This window comes from Ostrinia furnacalis, unplaced genomic scaffold, assembly GCF_004193835.3.
Source record: "Ostrinia furnacalis isolate ACB-3 unplaced genomic scaffold, ASM419383v2 OfSCF5444, whole genome shotgun sequence".
NCBI lineage: Eukaryota > Metazoa > Arthropoda > Insecta > Lepidoptera > Crambidae > Ostrinia > Ostrinia furnacalis.
The window spans coordinates 272410-281080 of NW_021135683.1; positions in this window are offsets into that span (position 1 = coordinate 272410).

Genomic DNA, 8671 nt, shown 5'->3' on the forward strand with positions numbered 1-8671 from the left:
ACCTGTTGCTTAAAGCGAAGGTCAGCGCGACTTAATTTTAGTGTGGCTAAGATGTCGATATATCGATATAACGCCTAAATTGTTTATCGATACTAAATAAAGTACTACTATAAGTCACTTCTTATATACTATGTTTTATTCGTTTCTATGCATTTTACTACACAAGCATCAGCACCAGCATCTATTTAATAAACAGACTCTTAGACAAAGACTCTTAGAAAAGACTTATGTTGTTGAGTAGTTTCATAGTTGCTCCGTAAAGCAATTTTGAAATAAAAACTATGTATTATGAATATAACGTTGACTAGTTAGTTTGATCCACGTTTACCGATATCGAGAACTTTAAAATCGACTGTTCATCAACCCTAGTGGACGTTTTGTTCGCGAGTGTGGGCTCCATTATGAGATAGTGGGCTCAGTAATAATAACGACAGGCCTTTGATGTGGAAAAGTCAGTCCCTCGTTTGTATTTTACGTGAGTGCTGTGGACAATTTCCTCCGTTCGAGATTTATTTATGTGACCTATAGTCCTGGATACTGCTATTTAGCATACATTATCAGATTGGGTGCAGCCTACGCCCAGAATTGGAGATGAGAGCGTAATGGTGAAATAGTTAAACATTGTTTTTTCACTTTTTGACATTCGACAGGAAAGGACAATGTTTAGTCTCCTTCAATAATATTTTTAGTGACTATAATCTTGATTTATAAATAAAATAATAACTGTATTTTGAAGGATATAAACGGATTTTTTTTTACATAAGTGTTGTAATCGTAGGCACTACGAGTAAATTTAGGCAGGATTATTAATTCCAAGTTAAAAATAAACCTATCCTAAGTACCGAACGCCCTTTGTGCCTTAAATGTATAATCCACAATAAAGTTGGAAACAAATAAATACTGCGGACTACTTAATTAATAAACTATGTACATTGCCAGTTCAAAGGACCCAAGTAAGTGCAGAAGACATAACAAAGAACTGGCCAAACATCCTCATCAAACAGCCTGGTCAAATATATCTGTCCGGCGACCGAAACAAGTGGGTTAGTGCATGGAAATCTTTGTAGTTTTAGTGATGGGACATCTCACTTGTCGATATCGATACACAGTCGACAAAAACAATATCTCTTTTAAAAAGAGATCTAAATAATAAAAATAAGTATGAGAAGATAAAATCAAATCAAAACAATGATAGGAATTATTGCAAGGTTAGTCATCAAGGGAGTGTTACATTTATTGTTTTACCTACACGAGAGCGTAATTTTATCTTTCATAATAAAAAAAAACAAGAGATAAAAGACATCATGTCAATTTAAGAGTCGAAGGCAAGAATTATCTAGATTTCAAGAAATTCTTAAGCAGGTACTCACGGCAAAACATTAATCACCTTCGTAGCTCAGAGAGAAGAAATATAAAAAAACCGTTTTTTAACTAACACGCCAGTAAATCGATGCATGATAGATAGATAAAACGTTTACGTGACGACAAAGATACTTTTCAAACAATTCCCATCACTATTCCGTAAGACAGAAAGGACAAAAACACGTCGCAAGTGGACGAACGAGTAACGGACAGCGCCGGAGTTTTTCTTATGAGCACTCCGCAACGACTGCAAATATATCCTCGGTTATTTGGATAGGACTAGTACCTGTTTAAACAACTGCTGGCTACTCCGATTATTCAGAGGGTAAGTGATTATTAACTGTCTTCCCCCAGGATTAAATAACAGGGATTAAGCAAGGTCCGCTTAAGACAATTTGTTTAAGGTAAATTGATAGCTAAACACGGTAAGCTAATGATTATAATATATAATAGTTACTGAAAAATTCAGCAAATTTTTTTACGGACTTTTTGTTGAAAATACGAGGGAATAAATTATTGAGACTAATAAAAACATTCATTACTTTATGATAAACAGGTATTTTTAAGGATATTTCGTAGTATCCCCCTCTTCGATGAACAGGGAATAGGAAATTCTAAAAGATATTGCGTAAATGAGATCTTATTTCTAAGAAAAGTAAACTCGGTTCGGTGTGGCGATGGCGGTGCTCATTGGATTTTCATGATAATGAAAAGAAACAAGGAAAGAAACTCGAGATCTGTCGCGAATGTTATTTCAACTCAAGTTGGTGCTTTCGTCAACTTCATGAGAAGTTCCATTTATCCACATTTCATGGATGTACAGCGCGCTTCAAACTCTACATTTTTTATGAAAAATAGCCTGTATTAGAAAGAGATAAGACGCCACTTTGTTTAGCTAGATGTGCTATCGTACCATTTGAAAATGTATAGCAAGTCTCCCGAGGTTCAGTAATGAAATGGGTGTCTGGCGAAAAACATTCTGCTGTCAAAAACTTGGATATTGTAGGCTGGAAACGTAATAAAAGCTATCAAATAGCCTTCAAACCCTAGACTAGAAGACGTCACAAAAAAGGTGCCTATCCTTTATATTTCTTGTCCAAAAACTAAGCACATTTCTAAGATACATGTAACAATCATTTGTAGTTTATCGTTATTTCTAAGTATATCAAATCTTTTGTATATTTCTAAAGCTAGGTATAGATTGAATGACACTTTCCGGTATCATTAAGAATTGACGAACATTTTCCTTTTCGTTTCTACTTTCGTTCCAGTGACACGACCAAGTATACCATTTGCGATTAAATATGTACACACGTAGAGGAAACACTAGCTCCTTTTTATATCAAAACTAGCTGACCCGGCGAACTTTGTTCCGCCTTAATGGCAATAAATAAGCAGACTTTTTTTTTATTTCGAACGGGATAAAAAGTATCCTATGTCCTTCTCCTGGCTCTAAACTACCTCAGACTGACAATTTTCAGCTAAATCGGTTCAGCCGTTCTTGAGTTATAAGCGAAGTAACTAACACGACTTTCTTTTATATATAGATCAAGTCACTTAAATGAAATAAGTAAAGTTTATTTTTGAAACGAAAAAAGGTTGTTAATTCAGGCAAATGGAAAATCTTGTAGTAATCCCATGATATTTCGCCGAAATGTTTTAACCAAAAAGGCAATTTCATGATTAAGATTTTTATTGGATTGGTTCTTAAAATAAACTTTTTAGGACAAGTTTGATTATTCTAATGACAGATAGATATCATAGAACTAATTTAATAACTAACGTATAATGTCTGTCCCAACTGTGTTCATTCTAAACCAGCCGCAGACTACCTACTTTTTGTCGGCCGATAGTTGGGTCAGGCTGTTAAGCAGTATGGACATGTATGAAAGAGCGCACATTGGACCTGCCGATTCTTCATACAATTTAGAACCGGGCCCAACTATCAGCCAACTAAAAGTATATAGTTTGCGGGGAGTCTAAGAAAACTGTTCAAAACTTTTTACCGGAGTTCCATCATCAGCAAAAATCAATAGCAAAAGAATTCAAAGCACAGATACGCTAGGCGAAGGCTTTCCGTGTTTCTCCCAACTAGGGAAGTAGGTTATCCAAGGACATCGATATTTTTATACGCCCTCGCGTGATCCATTTTTATTGAGACATAAAGACATTACTGAATATTGTTAGTTACCTATCAATCGTACGCATTTACATCATAGTACACTTTACCTACATACCTACTAATATTATATGAGAAATTAATTTTGTCTGTTTGTCTGTTACACTTTCACGCCTAAACCACTGAACCGATTTTAATGAAATTTGGTGTAGAGATAGTTTAAGTCTCGGGAAAGGACATAGCATAGTTTTTGTCCCGGTTTTTGGAATGGGAATGGGAATTGTGGCGCGATAGTCTTTCTGTGACAGAGAGAATTTGACGCGAGCAAAAGCTAGGTTATTCAAAAACATATTTTTAACGTATTTAACTATGTAAACACAGGAATTATTGATAGTAGTAAGTTCATAAAACCTTTTTGATTGCTCATGACAGGCGTTAGAAAGTTTGTGTAACAATGTCAGGAACTTAGATAATGTTATTATTAGGGAAGTTCGAACGCCCATTATTATGTGGTAATAGTCTGAATAATTATGACATAGGTGTATTCATAACAATTTTAGCTGAACCAACATCTGAAGCCGCTAAACATTTGGCAGATATAATTTTCTATAATTGATTCCCCTGTCCCGCTGGCGTGACATCCATTAAATTGTAAATTTAGTTTAAGGTTCGATGGGGCTGTCGTGTCTTAATAGACAAAAGCCTCCAAATAAATAAAGATTAAAAAAAAAAAAAAAATTATTATGTGGTAAGTAGTTTTCAAAAGAACTTGTTATTGATGGAATGTTTTATTTCGATTTCTATCTACTCGGGGTGTTGCCTAAGTTATTTAATATATACGGTAGGTAGGTACCTACCGTGTGAGTTGAAGGTGGAAAACATAAAAGTTCTAAGCTCGCAGATTTGTACTACGTGTTTCAGGTATAAAGAAATTCGAAGCCACGTATTTTCAGTATTCAAGGAAAATTTTGGGCATTTGAGCCAAGGATTAAGACAGACAAAAGATACAGCACATGAAACCGGTTTAAGTCGCAATTTTGCATCGCCCGCCTCGTATCCAGCTCGGATTTCTGTCTAGCAAAGTCTACTAGATTAATTCAAACATGCTTCGCAAAAACCAGTTTAGTGTATTTATATAGCCACATGCAGAATAGTTACTGAGGAAATACAGCCAACATTTCACGCGTTAGAATTGCGACAGTCGTGGTGCGTGCGTGGTGGAGGCGCAAACAAACACTAAATATATAACGAGGTACATGGGCAATAAAAGCGCATTCCATTTTGAACTCAACTGCTCTGAATACAGAACCTAATATCGAGAGCAAACTGGGAAACCAGTTAAATTTAAACAATCTGAAACGCAGACACGTATTCTTCATTAAATTAAACTAACACTGCGAAAAAGACACGATTGAAACTATCAAAATAATGAAAACATTTGTTTTAGGAAAACAGTACTCGTAGCTTCATGTTAGATACTAAATCTTTATAGCGCATGCACTGTACTCGTAGCGAGTCTGTACGTTCGTAGCGAGGAGCAAACGTCGTAGCATTTTCCGTAGCAGCGATAATCTGACAGTTTACACGCTCGATCGTACATGTAATCCTGGTCGTGCAATGTAAATACCTTTTCGTGTACACGACATAATTCGTATAATGCCATCGTAAAAAATACGGCGCTATTGGGATGGGGTCAATGGTAGGGTGATAACACCGGCACGAAAGTATTGGACCACACGCCATATTAGCTGTAAGGCATGCATGTTGTTTGTGGGCATGCAAAAGGCATTTATTTTCTAATTTATTTCGTGTTTGCGTTCTTAAGAAAGGCTTGCGAAACTTGACGTAAATTATTTGTTGGATGAAGTTTATTAATCTCAAACTCATTCATAACAGTAATCAATGACAGCAATAATTAATTAAATTGTGGCCTTTCGGTATTGTTGTTTAAAGCCTCACAAAAATACAATAAGATTATTTTAAGAAAAAAGCTTAAGCACATGTCTTATTGAATTTCAGAACAGAAAGTTTCGGGTGAGTCCAAAAGGTCAAACCAGACCTCTAAAAGTAAACAGCAAATGAGATGGCCCACAAAGTAATAGACCACAAACAAACTCATAAATCAACTGCAGGTAAATTTATTCAATTCAAAAGCGTAATTCCGAAATCAATGTGGTATTTATGAGCTGACAGTTTATATGAAAAAATCTTGAGATACTTAGGACTACTTGCGACTTCGGCTAGTTTTTGTGGGGTAAATTTTGCGTTATAATGAAACTAATGATACCCATTATTTTAGTCCCAGTCCCAATCCAATAATGAAACTAATGATACCTATTATTTTAATCCAAATCTTCAAAAAAAATTTTGAAGCATCTGTTACATTTCTTATTTTGAAGCCTAATTTAATTAAGACTTAGCTATGACTAAATACAAAGGTAGGGATTATTCAATCAGCGTAGTTCGCGCGGTTGCGGTCAAGTTGGGACGCGCCCTTAGCAAATAATAATTAATGTTTAGCTTGATAATTAACTCACAGGCGGCACGTTGGCAGCCAATAATGTCCTTTTTGGAAATAACTGCGTCAAAGCATTCTCTTTTATTAACACAGTTCTGGGAAATTCAACTTTATTCATACCTTTTTTGTTTGACAGATTCTTATTTGGTTTAATATAGGTAAAATTTGTTATTCAATTTTTGATCCTGATGATCTCATTATACTACATTAAGTGTTTTATTCAGTTTTGTCAATACCTCTTATGAGAATAGTTAAATTAATAAGACAACTGTTGCTAGAAATAGAAAATAAATAGTGATTCTTATTTAAGGAAAGGGAGGTCAAGGTTTTAGCTATAGGTCACATTAATAACTATGTCACTGTGTACTGTTACATCACATGATAATTAAAACTAATTACAGTATAGAGAAAACATAAATACTTCAAGTATTTACAATAACAACGACGTTGCGTGTTCAAGTATCGACCCATTACTAGCCGCTCGCTCATTTCATGTTTCGAAATCAGCCCGTCCTTATCGAATGTCATCGGCTAGAAAAGGACAAACACTCGACCCCGATATCTAAGATGTGATCTGTATTAGTTGTTGTTTTGTAAACGAAAGTTTTTCAATAATACTTTATTATGAACACTCTAAGCTCTATCATACACTGAACAATAAGACTGTTGAAACGCACTTCTCAAGTTAAATTGCTGAAGTTTGTTATTATAGTTACATCGCTCGATACAATACTTTATACTTAAAAGAACCAACATATAATACACGAGCGAGTATCAAACATTTTACAAGAAACGTAGCAAGTTTTAATGATAATTTGAAAGTACATTTAAGGGCAACCATTTTTGTAACTCAAACACAAACAATCCTGGGAGATTGTTTTTGTACAACCGCCAAGTGTTGAAAGCCTTATTAAAAGTTTTGAAGCATGTTCGAAGCAAGCGCCGTAAGACACGATAACTGAATGTAACGAGTAACGTATACTATTCCACGAAATTACGAGGCAGTATAATCGATTCCGTAAAAGAGAGCTCATTAGTAAAAATGGAACTTTATGTTCTACTTTTTACCTTATTTTTTCGTAGCACTGGCATGTTTCGTAGCACTGGTATTTTTCGTAGCACTGCAGTTTTACGACATTGCTCAAAACAGAGTTGTCGAAATAATATTTCAGCTCTTGTCACGCATAAATACTGAAAGTATCATCATGCTTCTAATACTTTTTTTAATTATGATTTGTTTAAAAATAAATCGTTCGGTCTTTCGTTTCAGTCAAATGACTTCGACTGCTGGACAAATAATAAATAAAGATAGACGTAATTACTTCCTTGTAATAAGGATTGTTTCATTATTTCCCAACAATTATAATACAGTTTCGCCGAACCGTCCTGATATTTGCTCGTTACATTGTTTGAGTTAGGACAGTTAATTGAGTCGCATGAATATTCCATACTTCAGTTTCAGATGCCGGGTCTATTTTCCCAGCGATATTGCCCCAAAATGAGATTCGCTTGGGTACATCAATTGAATATGCAGCCATGTCCAATCGGGCACACTCAGAAAGCAATTGTGGTACATATGTGCATTATTAACGGCCTCGACGGTAGATATGGTTTCTGCGCATTGTAAATAAAATTAACATACTTGTACATGAAATGATTATTATTGAAAATCTGGAACGCTTGCCTTTGAAATTGCATATTAATTTTCATTTTACTCAATACACTTTTAAGTATAAATTAAGCAGGAACTTTATAAAGAGATTTCACTATGGACGTTTCTTGTGGTGACGACGGAGAAAACATTTTTCATTCGTACTACATGTCTAACTTAAAATATTTTTGAAAATATTATCCAATTCAATTAAGAAATTATTTTATTAATGAATTCCACTTGATAATTTCGATCCACCAAAATACCTAGCGAAACACACGTTTAAACGAGTAGCACCCACACTGGAAAACTCCATAAACCAATAAAGCATGAAGCTAGTTAAATATGCAAAATAAATAAAACTGGCTGGCGGACTACAAACCTAATCTGGTCGAACGGCTAATTGGTTAGGCCTTGATGTTGATCAACAATTATTATTGGAAATGTTTTTATACTAAACGACGAGACGGAATATTTTCAATTAAATTAACAACTGGTCGGTGAAATCGATGTAATACGTACTCGTATGTTCTGGGTATGTTTATGTATTAATATGAAAGTCAAACTAAGTTCCTAAGCATATTAGAAATGACAGAGAAAAAATTTAATACAAATCTTACTTTTCACTGCGTTTACGACATCATTCCATTTTCGTTTGAAATATTTCATTAACTGGCTCTACCGATATCGTGTTTTGGATTTTGAAACCACAGCCTTCAATGCCAATGGCATGAATATACGTAGAGGTTCTAGTACACTTGGCGAATAGTGTCCCATATACCAACATCAGTAGGATCAAAAATATCTAGGAGTCAATTAACTGCTCTACACGTTTTTAAACCTGCCAATAGGCTAGTTGTCTAAAAAAATTTTTTTAGTCCGTAATGTTTAATATTGGACACATATATTTTTATTTGTCAATCTAACAAATAATCACATAGTTTTGGTGCGTTGAAGTTGCGCACGACGTCACAACGTGCGGCATTTTTAAGCAAGCGTTGACGTCACGGGCCTCTTCTTA